The sequence below is a fragment of the Bos indicus genome, chromosome 18 (genome assembly GCF_029378745.1).
Source record: "Bos indicus isolate NIAB-ARS_2022 breed Sahiwal x Tharparkar chromosome 18, NIAB-ARS_B.indTharparkar_mat_pri_1.0, whole genome shotgun sequence".
Lineage (NCBI taxonomy): Eukaryota > Metazoa > Chordata > Mammalia > Artiodactyla > Bovidae > Bos > Bos indicus.
Window position 1 is genome coordinate 33,398,442 of NC_091777.1, and position 13,576 is coordinate 33,412,017.

A 13,576-nucleotide genomic window follows, 5' to 3' on the forward strand; every position below is an offset into this window, starting at 1 on the left:
GCAGGCTTGCCTGCGGAATGGAGGCAGGAATGGAGATCTTTCTCCATTCATGAGAAATGAGACAGAAGCTAAGCGCCAATAAGAAAAGCACACAAGGTATGCCTCTCTCTAAGTGAAAGCCAGGTCCCTCCCGGGCTTGCGATGCGGGCACGGCAGGAGGGGGTTGCTGGGATGAGGGCAGCTGAGATTATTCGGCAGGCTCCATCCCTCACTTCAAAGACATGTTCTCTCAGGCTGTATTAGTCTCCTGACTAATGCTCCCAAACGCACCGTGGAGATTTGCTGAAGCTGAAGATTCTCTGAGGTTTGCAAGGAGGAACGGTGATGAATAAAACACAAGAATCGCCAATGCATTACTTCGAAGGCGAGTGTGCCCAGTTCTAACTGCTAAATTGCAATTTCCACTCTAAGATAATAATACTAATAGTGACACTTCATTTATATAGTGCTTCTTAAGTTCCCGAGAATAATAATGAAAATGAAAACTACATCTTATACTACAGCTATGTCTATATATGAAACATATACTGGAGTGAGACAGTTCAAGAGCCAACTCCCTTCCCTATTGGGTTACTTTAGGACAAAGTGTTGTGGACTGGAATTGTTTGCATAAGGTACTCCTAATTTTCAATTTGGATTTGGAATTTAAACACAGTTTTGCTGCTATTGTCAAAGAAATATTGTTTTAAAAGCCTTTAAATATGTTGTTAAATATTTAAAACCTTTAAACATTCATGCTTCCATAAGTTAGACACTGGAAAGATGCTAACTATTGATACAGCTGCCCAACCAGCCTCACCTGTATTTGGTTAGTCCTTCTTGGTTTGTGGTCTGGATTTATGTCCATGGTGACCAGTTGGGGAGTGCCACATAGAAATTGAGAGGCATGGCTCCAAGAGCTCTGCATGGCACAGTGATGCCTGGGTCAGGTCTGGGCAAGGGGCACCATTAATACAAAATCAAGCCATTCAGTGGTTTAACTACCAGGCCCAGCAGACAGGCCAGCAAGTCTTAGATGCTTAGAAACCCTGACCTTGCCCTGAAGGCTCCACTCCCTAGAAGTGTGATTCAGATTCCTTTCAACAAGGGTTGGACTGCCCTGGGATGACAAGGGACCGACAGCAGAGGAAGCTTTTCTTTCTTTGCTGCCCCATCCCCAACTCTCCCTGCTTTAAGCACTGCCATCCAATCCTGGGGCCAACACAGGGGCCAGGGAGCTGGGAGGGTGTGGGAGCTGCCCCCTACCCCTAGAACCTGGGATGTGATGAAGTCATTTGTGGTGAGGAGGGGCATCCTTTGTGCTCCCATCAATGCCTGGAAAGCCTGCATGTATTTGATCCTGGCTTCTCCAAGATGTTTGGCTCTGAATTCAGACTAGTCTTTTCTATCTGGCTGCCCTTAGATTAGGAATACAATTTGGACTCTCGTCCTTGAATCTGGCCTTAGTCTCCTCTGCATAATACTTTTGGGGGGAATTTTGCATTGGCTCCAGAGCCAGCATCCATGGGCCACTTTCCCACACAACCTGCCCTGTTCTTTCCAAGAGACCGTTTGCCATCCACATGCCTAACAGTTGTGCCGTTTGCCATAGCTGCCTGTGTAAATTCCACTTCATCTACTGAGCCGTATCACTTAGCTTCCACCCAGGTTCTGATATCCTGCCCAGTTCTTGCTCAACCCAAATCGGACCATCCAATGTTTAATAAAGGTTTCCTCTGCTCTCTCCTCACACCTGAACATCTAACCATCTATCCACGTTCTATTCAGCATTTGAGAGGAACCCAAAAGCCAGATCTCCCCTCACCATTGCAGTGCATAAGTTTTCTTGCAGCAGTCTTGCAAGGATATCCAGGGCTATGAAGCCTTTTTGAGTTTATTAGTTCAAAGCAACTCTGAGTAGCACATGGCTTGCAGGAAGACTAGAGAAGTGGTCAGGAACGTCAGGTGCCCCGACAGTCAGAACCGCAGACCAGATCCTGCCACAAACCTGGAGGAGAGCATGGAAATCCATTCCAGTATTCTTGCCTGGAGAATTCCATGGACAGAGGAGCCTGGCAGGTCCATGGTGGGTCCATGGGGTTGCAAAGAGTCAGATACAACGAGCGACTAAGCACAGCACACAGCACAGAGGGCACTGCCATGGTCCCCACTGAACATGGGTAGTGACAGCTTTCCCTTCCACTCTGGTTACTCCTGGATGTTGGATGATGCAGCAGCCACTCCACAGCGACCAGAGTGGATTCTTTATGGTCAGCATCCATGGGCTACTTCATGGCCAGGGCTTCTGTGTGTGCTTGTGTGGGTGTGCACACACACACAGGCACATAAGTGTAAGATACTGATTCCAAGTTTAAAACACACTGGGAAGTAGGTGCTGAGTCATCCTTCCACCTTCCAGGAAAGAGAGGACAGAGACTCTGGCCCTTGAAGCCTGTGGAGTAGAAAGAAGGCAGTCTTTCTACAGAGAGTCTTATTGTGGATTATCTCCAAACTTAGGAAGGTGATGTGGGTGCTATGAAGCCACACAAACAAGCAAACAAAACGGCAACTATGCATCACCAGGAATGAGTAACATGAAGAAGATTGTATTCCAGGGCACGTGTGCGTGCCAAGTCACTTCAGTTGTGTTCGACTCTTCACAACCCTATGACTATGCCCACCAGGCTCCTCTGTCCTTGGGATTCTCCAGGCAAGAATACTGGAGTGGGTTGCCATGCCCTCCTCCCAGGGATTTCCCAACCCAAGGATCGAACCCACATGTCGTATGTCTCCTGCATTGGTGGGCGGGTTCTTTACCCACTAGCACCACCTGGGTAGAATCACTCAAAAGGAGTGTCTTCTGTGGTTAACAAGGTGCTGTCCCTGCGTCTATCAGTTTTGCTGTTTTTGCTGTTTTTCATAAGAAAGGTAGGTATGTAAGTAAACCAAACTATTGCATGGTTAGAGGGATGACAGATATTCTGCACAAGAGACTAAAGGTTTAAATTTAAAAACATTTCGGGAATCAGTGGATCCAGACTATTGGTATGTAATGTAACAGAGATAATAAAAACAGCAACCTCATTCAGTGTACTCTTTAAACACTTTCATATATTAATATCATTTAATATCAGAACCACACCTGCAAGGTTGGTATTATTAACCCAGTGTTACCGATGAGGACATCGAGAGACAGATACGGTGGCTTGCACAGCCGGGAAGCAGCAGGGCCAAGCTTTGAAGCCAGGCAGCCTGACGCCCTCACACTGCTGAAGGTGCCGTATTATGTCTTCTGTGTACAGGGACAGGTGGGAAAATGGGGCTTAACAGCAGCACACCAGGAAAAACAAAGAAATAAACTGTGGAGCATAAGTCCTCTGGGTGATGTGGCTGGCAATAAAAGCTAATGTAGCCTCGGGCTGCAATAAAAGAAGCGCAGAGGGAGTTGATAGTCTAAGCTGCCTCTAGATTTCTGTGCTCAGTCCCGCTGTCCGAGGAGGGCAAAAAGGAGACAAGTGTCCATTCTGGAGATGGGAGACAGAGACGGCATCCTGGAAGACCACTCAGATACTGAACAGCTGCAACGGGGAGGGAGAATTCTGTCTATCCCTCGTTGACATCAAAGGCTCATACCCAAGAGTACAACCTCTGGGGACACAGAGTTTGGATCAACCCAAAGGAAGTGTTTCTAAATGTGGAAGTCCCTAACGCCTTGGTGGTCTGTGCCCAGGGGTGAGGAGCTCCCTGTGACTAGTGACGCCCTGGCTATCACTGGCACACGGAGCCAGGACTGGAGGGCCTGGTGGCATGATGTGTTCCTCCAGTTGGTCTCTTGGGTCCCTTCCCCCCGTGCAGGAGTGCAATGTTTTTTCCCCTTCCCCAAACCATCCTTGATCACTGAACTGCATGTGGCTTGTCTTTACTGTGGTCCTCCTTGCTTCTACTTCCTTTGGGCACTGACTGTACGCAGCCTTGAGATTTGACTATGTTCTTCACCATCGATGTTGTCAGCTCTCTGAGGAAAGGCCCTGTGATTTGAGCATTTCAGTGTTCCCAGCCCAGGCCTTTCATTAAAGTAGGGGACAATGAAATGAGTTTCAGATGGAGTGCAAACCAAACCCTGCCAGCGGGCCCTGTGAAAGCTTAGGGGTGGCAAAGTGGTGATGCCATTCTTACTGTTAGTTATGGAAACTCGGAATAGAGATATTAGTGGTAGATATCTATAAAGTAGGACAGAGCTGAAGGGTGAAATCAAATGGTACATACTGCAAAATATTACCAAATGACACTGGATTGGCTAACCATGACTTCAAAATATTAAAGATTCATACAAAGTTCCGTATTTAGATGTTACAACTTAACTGCCAAATAATATTATAGGGTGAATCTTTTTTATATATATACTTGAACTAGTGATATGTTTTAAATCATAATCAGGCCACAGGTATATCAACTCTAAAAAAATAAATAAAAAGGCTTTTGCTTTTAGATAGTGGTAAGAGATAGGATTAAGAGCCAAGACCACCCACTTCTTATTCCACCTGCTGCTAGATCAGCATGTGTTATTAGGCGAGTCGTGGTTCTTCTATGGGCCCCTGGACCCTCATCTCTGAAAGATTGTTGATGACAATAGCCAACAGCTCAGTTAAGTGACTTCAGACACCTGATTCCTGAGAATTCTGCTTTAAAGTGAGATGTCCAATTTTCATTACAGGAAACAGGAGGTCCAGTCACTCTACAGTGGTTAGACCACAATAGGGACTCTGATTTAAAATGCCACATGTTTAGGGGGGACAATGATGAAACAGAATGGAAGCAGACATGAGAGATGAGGATGGTGAGAGGTCTGTAATCTCATCAGGTTAGCTGAAGCCCTGAATGGCAGAGCACCCTGACGCAGGTTAAGCTGGCTGTCGGATGCCTGGCTTTTAATCTCAGCTTTGCCAATTAACAGTGATGGAACCCTGGAAATTTCTGGGTTTTTTTTTTCCTCTATAAGATGCTAGCAATAATCTTAACCAGCTCATAGGTTGCTGCAGATAATTCTCACGTTATAGAATGTCCTTAGCATAGTGCCTGAGTCTAGCTTAGTGCTCAATACATGATGGATTTTAACTGTTATCAGATGCCATTTTCCAGTATTTGTAGGGCTTTCAGAAGGAAAAAGTGCCAGGGAGCAGGGCAAAGAGACTACTGGGAGAAAGTTACAGCAGAAGATATCTTAGCTCCTTATATGATGGGATATTTTAATGAACAGAGTTAATGAGTCGCCTCTGGTGTCATGGGTTTCCTGAGATGTCGTTAGCGGGCTGTCATCAGGACATTTAGGAAGCTGCAGGATCAATGACAAGCAGAAACCCTGCAGAGAGGCGAGTTGGACCGTAAGATCTCAGAGGCTCCTTTAATGGACAACATCTGGGAGCTTGTAGGGGCACAGGGTCGAGCCGTCAACTCAGCTCTGTCCCGCTGCTCTTCTCCAGGAAGCCGAGGAGGCCGGGATTGCAACACACGTCACACATGACAGGGAGCTGCTGGCCTTGGGGTCAGAACAGGCTTGGACACCTGCCTTTGCTTCCTCCAGCCTGCGGAGCTAGGACGAGTGTCTCAAATCCTCCTGGGGGTCATTCTCCCGATTTGTAAAGTGGAGATGACAGTACCTTCCTCACAGGGCGACTGCACACAATACAGGAGGTACCTGGAGCACGGTCCTATCTCATCAAGGTGGCCCTCTCCCCTGGCCCTTTCCAGGCAAACACAGGCAGCGAGTGCTTCGCTCTCATGGTGCCACGTACTCAGGAGGGAAGGCAGGAGGGCCTGGGGTAGGGACAGATGACACAGGAAAGCTGCAGATGGAGCACAGCAGGGCAACCTGGAAGGACTAAGAGCTTTGGAAGCTGCAGCCTGATGGTGACACTGGGGTGAGAACAGCTGGAATGCCATGGAGGGCTACATGGGGGCAGGGATTCCTGTTATCTTTAATCCAATGCCAAATCACTGTGCTTCTGCCTGGGCCTGAGGAAGACCACAGACAGGGCAAGCGCTTCTTCAAGCCGCAGTCTTTCCAGGAGTCAGACTGTCACAGCTCATCCTCCTGAAAACCCCAAACTACATTTACCTGAAAAACAAACAGGAATATTCTGGAAAATGGTGACAATTTATCAAGAGACTAATTATCATTTCAGCTAGTCTGGAATAGTAATGAGTCCCTTTTAAAAAGAGGCAGACCTTGTGATGAATATCTCAACATCACAGGCTTAGCCAACTTTCCCAGTAAGATATAACTTCAGGGCAACTTTCCACAGCAGCCCGTATGTAAAAATTAGCAGGGGAAAATGCAAAGGTATCGAGGAGGCAGGCACTTTTCAAAAGCCATAATTATCTCTAAAATCTTGACTGCCTCTTGAATATTTTAAATGGAAGAGGGATGTATCACTTAAACTTCTGAAATATATTTTTTTTAAAAAGGCAGGTTCTAATAAACAATACTTCTACCTGCTATGGTTAGTCTATAAAAGTGAAGCCCAGGTCTCTTTCTCAGAGGACAAAAAGTCTCAAGCAGTTACTGAGAACTCATGAACCAGACATTGTACCCAATTCTTCCGTTATTTTATAGCAATGCCAGGACATGGATATTATGACTAGATCCATTTTTACAGATGAGGTAGCTGAGTCTGAGAGAAGTTACTTAGCTCAGTCTTGGGTTCCTACTTTGCAAGCGGTGGAGCTGGAACTGAGAAGAATCAGACTGCTGGGCATGGCTGGAACCAGGGTGAGTCAGGTGGGGCTCCGTCCGTGGGCACCAAATGTAAGGGGGTGCCAATAAACTCAGTTGCAGTTACTGCTAAGTCACTTCATCGTGTCTGACTCTTTTCAACCCCATGGACTGTAGCCCACCAGGCTCCTCTGTCCACGGGATTCTCTAGGCAAGAATACTGGAGTGGCTTACCATGCCCTCCTCCAGGGCATCTTCCAGATTCAGGGATCAAACCTGCGTCTCTGATGTCTCCTGCTTTAGCAGGCAGGTTCTTTACCACTTGCACCACCTGGGAAACCCCCAAAACTCAGTAAATCAAGATAAATAGTATTTTTAGGAAACATTTCAAAAATCAAGATCACTAGGGGAAAAAACTCCATGATGAGCAAAATACCAACATTTTAAATACAGTCGGGATCTAAGTCTGCACTTGCCTGTCTTTACCTCACTCTCCTCACCCAGATCTTGGCCTGATTGCTCGGCAATACCAACTCTGAGTCTGAATAGGTGGTCCAGGCCTCAGGAATGATGGAAATAGGGCTGACTGTTCGGTATGTGACAATTGGTAACACACACCCAGAGATCACGGTGGGGGTGAATGCACTGTAATTAGATACGCTCTGTCTGTCCCAGCCTTCATCCGTGCTTGTTCTTCCTGAGAATCCATGGCCAGGATGTTGCTCTGAACTCCCACTCCTCCCACCGGTGGAGCCTAATGACGGCTGAGAAGAGATCTCTGTGTGTCTTAAACTAAATCCAGGGCAGGGCTTCCACTGCTCCAGTTTCCGAGTCAGGTGGTCATCGTGGTGGAGAAGACGCTGCATCCGAAGACATTTTCTTCAGGGAAAAGTGAACATGGAGAAGTAATCTTAATTTGTGAAATCATGCCAGCACAGAGGACCGTGTCAGGAGGATTTCTGGCAAATAAAGAAGTTCATGGAGGAAGTGAGGGTTTTTCTTCAACTGGAACAACCAGGGGAAAGGCAGGAAAAGGCAGTGCTTATTCACAGGATCCTTTGACAAGTATTCAGTGCCAGAAGGCAAGAGAATAAGGCTCTGGCCACTGTTTACCGTGGCCTGTGGGGCTGTTTATGCCAGCTTTCTGGATTCAGCACCTCGCATGGTCTAAATGAGTGAAAAAAAAGAGGAAAGAAGAGAGAGACACCAGAGCCTGACCTGCCATGAGAAAGGGCATCCGTAGTCTCTCCCACACTCTTTTCTCCCCCCTCCTCTTTCTTCCTTTCTTCTCTCTTAAACTCCCATCTCATTTAACATCCTGCGTACTAGCTTCTCGCCTGAGCAAAAACCTTGACCATAGAAACTCTGAGAACAATGCTTTATCTCAATAAGCATCTCAGAACTCTGCAACAGTCAGACGACTAATTAAACCAAATAACAGTGAAATTTTGCCTCCAGTTCTAACAAACGTGCATTATTCACAAGCACTTAGAATGTAAAAGTGCCTTCCTGTTTAAAGTTAAATAAACTGTCCGGGCGGTAAGTGAGCTTTGGTTTACAAAACACTTTGTCTTACTTTCAACTGAGTTACTTAATACTCCCTCCCATGATCCATTTCCATTGATTCCTCCTTCATCAACTGCTCATGCATTCCAACATACTCAGAGCTGCAAAGAACTCCACTGCTGATTCACCAGGGAGGCGACTATATTCAGTTTTAAAGAAAAAAAGAAAGATACAAATAAGAATCCACTTAAGCCAGTAATTTTTTTAAAATAGAGCTTTCCTCTTAATTATAATATAGCATCAGGGTTTTTTTTTTGTCTCATTCTTCTTCTAAATTCATAATGATACTATCAAACAGTAACAAATATAAATTTGTGCAGCCTGGAATATGCAATTTAATCATAAGCAGTAATTTCCATATCACAGAGGAGGGAAAAAAAAGTCAGATGATTAAACTCCAGTGCATGAGGACCAATCTTGAATTAAATTTTACTCTGCTAAAGTTAGGTTTTGTACAGCAATATCAAGAATGGTTTAAAGGTAATAGTAAAACATTGACTGTTATATTAAAACTCCATGCCCCAAAGTATTTACCAAAGATCAAACTGCTGTTCTTTTTTGCAAATTAAAAATGCCTTGCAGACATCTTCAAAACCTCTTGAAAGAATAGGCAATGTTATCACAGCAATCTCACTAATATTTCCCTTCTTATACTCCTTCCCTCCCCCCTCGGAGTCTGAAATGTTGCTTTTTTTGCAGGAAAAAAAAAAAAAAAAGAACCAGAAAACCCTCCAGATCACTGCCTCAGTGAGAACTGACCTTGTTTATTATACAGTCCAGCCCCCCTCATCTCCTGCTCAGAGGATTTCAAGATTCAGATTTTGCAACTTTCTAGTAAACTCCAAGGTGGGAAGAAGAGACTGAAGGTAACGGGATCCACGGACTAGAAAGATGTTAATCCTGACAAACTGCTGAAGCAGTAGCCTGAACCACAGCTAGATTGAATTCGGTCTCTCCTGAGAGGTGCAGACAAGGCCGGTGGTAACAAAACTGCTTTTCATGGTGCCCTCAAAAGCAGATGGGCCCCAGGCACACAGCTGGAGCAGGGCGCCATTGCCCTCTAGTGGCCAGACATGCAATCTTCCGCGAAGGAACCCATTTCCAGAGACGCACAAGGCTCTCAATGTCAGGGTAAAATTATAGCAGAAGATGTCTAATTATCCTCCTCAAGTGTTTTCTTTAGTTCTTCTTTGCCCATAGAGGAGGCTGTGGATGGCTATCATAGTAATACTGATGGAAACCTCACTGTTACTCATACTGGTACAATAGAATTTGTCCAACTTTCTCCAGCTTTTAAAAAAAATCTTTTTTTTTAACCAGACCTGTTGATGTTTTTCCCCTAGTCCCTTGAATCACACACACACACACACACACACACACACACAGGACCAAATACATTTACATATTTCAGGGGCAATAACTTTGAACCAAAAAGAGTGACAACTACAGTGGCTGGTAAATCTAGGACAGGGGTTCCTGACGTATCAGGTAACTTTGTATGAAACAATGACCAATTGCATAAGGGGGGAAATATCCCAAGCACATTTCAGTCTCTTTAATCACTTGCTGGTGAATTTACACAATAGTGAGATTTTCTAGTGAGGAAAAAAAATGTACAAGATAGTAGTTATTCTGCAAATTTGACAGTTAAAAAAAAAAAAAAAGGTTGGTTACCCTCTTTTAAACTCTTTAGACCACTGTCTTATCATTATTATTTAATGATAAAGTATTCCTATGATCAAAGTGAAAGAAATCAATATTGAAAATAAACAAAATGATCATGTTTCTGGAACATCTGCCTACATAAATGTGTAGAAAATGAAGGCAGAGTAAAATCAGATTTGCAGATCTCCTTTAGATGGTTCCGAAAATAGCTTTGAATATCACAGATCAAAGTTTATGTTAACTGTCAACTTCATAAGTCACAGACGTTCACAGGCAAGGTTCTGAGACACACTAGGCTCAAGGGAGTGTAGCTCTGGCATTGTAAATCAAGCTTTGAGGTCAAAGTCATGGCATTTCCCATATGAGGATCCCCAAACCAGAATCTTTACAAAGCAGCCGTGTAATTCTATTCAAAGTGGAAGAAAAACCATGAATTATGAAGACAAGTGCATTAAAGGAGCATGAAATTGATCCGTATTCCCCCAAATCACGGCATGGCTCTCCAACCCTGCCCCCACCCCTTTTCAAGAACAAACATACACACACATCCACAGCCACCACTGCAAAGAGGAACCTTGAGTTCTGGGTCAAAAAAAAAAACAGTTGTAACTTAAAAAAAAATTCTCAAATTAACAAAAGATTACATCTTAATTGAAAACAGAATTTGCATTTCTAGTAATTTTACTGTCTAGCCTTCAGATAAGAATGCAGAACATAATGAAAGTTCTGAAGTGCTATCAAGATGGTCCACTGCTTCAATTAGAGCTACTTCCAAAGCCTATTTTTCTAGTAAGCAGTAAACTCAGTTTGAGTAAACCCACATGCCTGGGCCTCAACAGATTATCCTATCTCAGTCCTCCCAATGCAGTTCCCTCCCCCAAGGGTTGGGGGGGGGGGGTGTTGTTTTGTTTTTCCCTAACTACGTAATAAAATAACCAACTTATACAGACTCCAAAACAACATGGAAAAAAAGACCATAATAATAATTATGAATAAGAAAATGTGACTGCAAGACATTTTAAATGTATTAATTTGCATTGTTTCAAAAACAGCATGTAGAGCTAATTCTCACTCAAGGAAACTTTCCTGTCCTCTCAGATGCTTTTCCTTGGTCTGTACTTGAAAACTACTCACATTCCATTGTACTAGGCAGGATTTCAGTCTTGCAGAAAGGTTTGAATTTTAGGGCCCACTGGCCAACTCTGAAACTTTGAATCAGAGCTCATGACTAAGGAACTTCAGTGAGCAGGAGCTTCAGGGTCCCACAGGCCTTGGCCCCAACCCTCTGTCTCTTTGTTTTGCAACTTTTATTCCTTTGTTCTGCTGGACTAAGACCAGGCTCTCCTGCAGCTGGGGTTTGGGCAGATTACTTCTGGATTCTGCTGTCTGCATCTCTGTATTTGTAGGAAAAAGAATTCCAGGATTAATGAAATGAAGGTCAGCCTCGTCTCCTCTCTCTCATCGTATTAGACTCTAGCTCTCGGAGCCCCGCGTGGCAAATGTGCTGATGCGATGATGCTGGCGGATCTACGACCCCTTCCCCGGGAAATCCAGACACCCCGCAAAATCATCGATGCCTGCCGCAAGCCCAAGTGATAAAGACATCGACCCGTGTCCTCTCACCAGATTAATCATTGTGGCTTCCCAGTGATTAAACTGAAAACTTACTCTGCCTCATATAAAAACGATAGGAATGATCGGAAGAGGAAAACAAGGCACGATTTCAGAGCCACCCGACAAAGATTTGTTTAGGGAGGGAAGACTTTACAGGCATGTCTATACCTTCATGCAGCAGGGTTTTAGAAACAACCTTCCACCCCCACCCCTTAGGAACGACCCGTCGCCATGCAGAGGTGGCGTTATTAAACGATGAGAAGATGCAATTTCTTAATAGCAGTGCGATGGCCCGTGAAATCCCTGCTGCATTATCAGCAAAGCAACAGGGCTTTTCTTTTTCAAGCATTTAGAAAACCTTTCACGCGGGAGAAGAAGGCGTGCGGACACCACCGCTCCCTACCCCACCCCATCCCCACTTCCACCCTCACCCCCAGAAAACGAGGAAGAGGCCTTGGCAAGAAAGGGATGAAGAAGCGCGACCCGGGAGGTGGGGAGGTGACGCTCTCTGACCCCACTTTCTCTGGGGACTCTTTTCTTCACAGCACCAGGCGGGCCTCCTATAGCTACACCCGGGTGTAGGGGGAGAGGGTTGGTCTCCTCGCCGCCCCCACATCCTGCGGGTTTCTCCAGGCTCCTCACTCGCCGCTAGGGTTCGGGGCAAAGATGAGGGAGGGAGGCCATGCGCGCGGAGCTGGAAAGGCTCGGCGCACTTCGGAAGGAGGCGCAGGCTGCGGGGAAGGCTCGCTTCGCAAAGTTAACGTTGACCTGGGCAGGCTGCGCCAAGCCTCAGCCAGAGCGAGCCCGAGTCTGAGCCGCTCACGTATCGCCCCTGAAGCTGGCGGGAGCTGACACACTTCCCCCGGAGACCCCCGAAGACACTCTGGCTTGAAGGCTGGAGCGCGCACCGCAGTCAGCAGCCCCCCCGAGCCGCAGTCAGCGGACCCAAACCCACGCTCTGAAAGTGCGGGGAAATCGCCGACCCGAGCTGGGTTCCTGCCGTTTTCCGGGGCTTCCCCGGCGATCTCGATGGAGGAACTGAGTCCCCGGGAGCGCCCGGTCGGGATAGAGGAGGAAGGGGTAGGGACCCTGCAGAGCACGGTCACGTCGTCGCTTTCGGAAAGAGGCGCAGCGCCGGCGGGAGGGCGGGCGGGCACCGCGCTGGGGGCGACTTTCCCCGGGAGACCTGACCGGGGGCGGTCGGCGCGTCCGGGGCGCAGCTCTGCAGCTTCCAGCTCCAGCCGGGTGTAAAGCCCCTCTCTCGAGGCCTCGGCGCAGACCCGCTCAGAGACCGGAGCTGCGGGGAGAGACTGGAGCGCACATCTGGCGCCTCTGTCCCCTGAGCTGCCCGCGCCCACAACTGGCTCCCTTCTTCCTTTTCGATTTTTAAACAAATCTTCTCTTAACCTCCGCCCTCCCCAGTCCGCTTAGCATTTGTGAAACCTTGTCGAGTCAGTCCTCCACCCCCCACCCCGCTCGCCAGACATTCTCATCCAGAGATGAGCCCCCCCGCACCCACCCCAAAAAAGCCCCATCCAGGCGAGAGGAAGGCACTGGCGGCGCGCCTCACCTGGGGCCCCGGAGGGTGGGCGCGGGATGCCGGCCGTCGGTCCCTGGCGCAAGGCGAGCGCAGCGGTGTCAGCCCCGGCCCGTGTCCGGGTCCCATTCACAAGTCGGCGGCGGCTGCGAGCGGCCCCCGCGGCATCTGCTCGCTACGCTCCCCTCGGCTGGCGGCGGCCGCGGAATGAGCCGCCGAGCGCGCTAGTGGCAGGAATGAGAAACCGGGGGGAGGTGGCGGGCGGGCGGGCGGGGGTGGGGGGGGCGGAGAAGGAGGGAGGCCGCCGCTGGGAGGGAAGGAAAGGGCGGGGGGGCGGAGAGGAGCTGAGGCCGCAAGACGCGGCTAGCTCGGCCTCGCGTAGGCTGCGGGGGCCGGCCCGTCCGCGCCCCTCCCCCCAGGGACCCCCGGGATGTCAGCCCGGGGATTCGTGGCCACCCCCCTACCCCGCTCTGGGTCGCCGCACTCCGGATCCCCTGGGTCTC

At 47.6% G+C, this 13,576-nt stretch overlaps 1 protein-coding gene across 1 annotated transcript in view; it reads right to left on the bottom strand.

Annotated features, from left to right (window-relative positions):
• CDH11 (cadherin 11) overlaps positions 1-13,290 on the bottom strand; it is a 154,156-nt gene extending 140,866 nt beyond the window's left edge. Inside the window, exon 1 of the mRNA XM_070770690.1 lies at positions 13,107-13,290. The gene's annotated coding sequence lies outside the window, so the exon portion shown is untranslated. The remainder of the gene's footprint in view (positions 1-13,106) is intronic.
• Between the last annotated feature and the right edge of the window lie 286 nt (positions 13,291-13,576).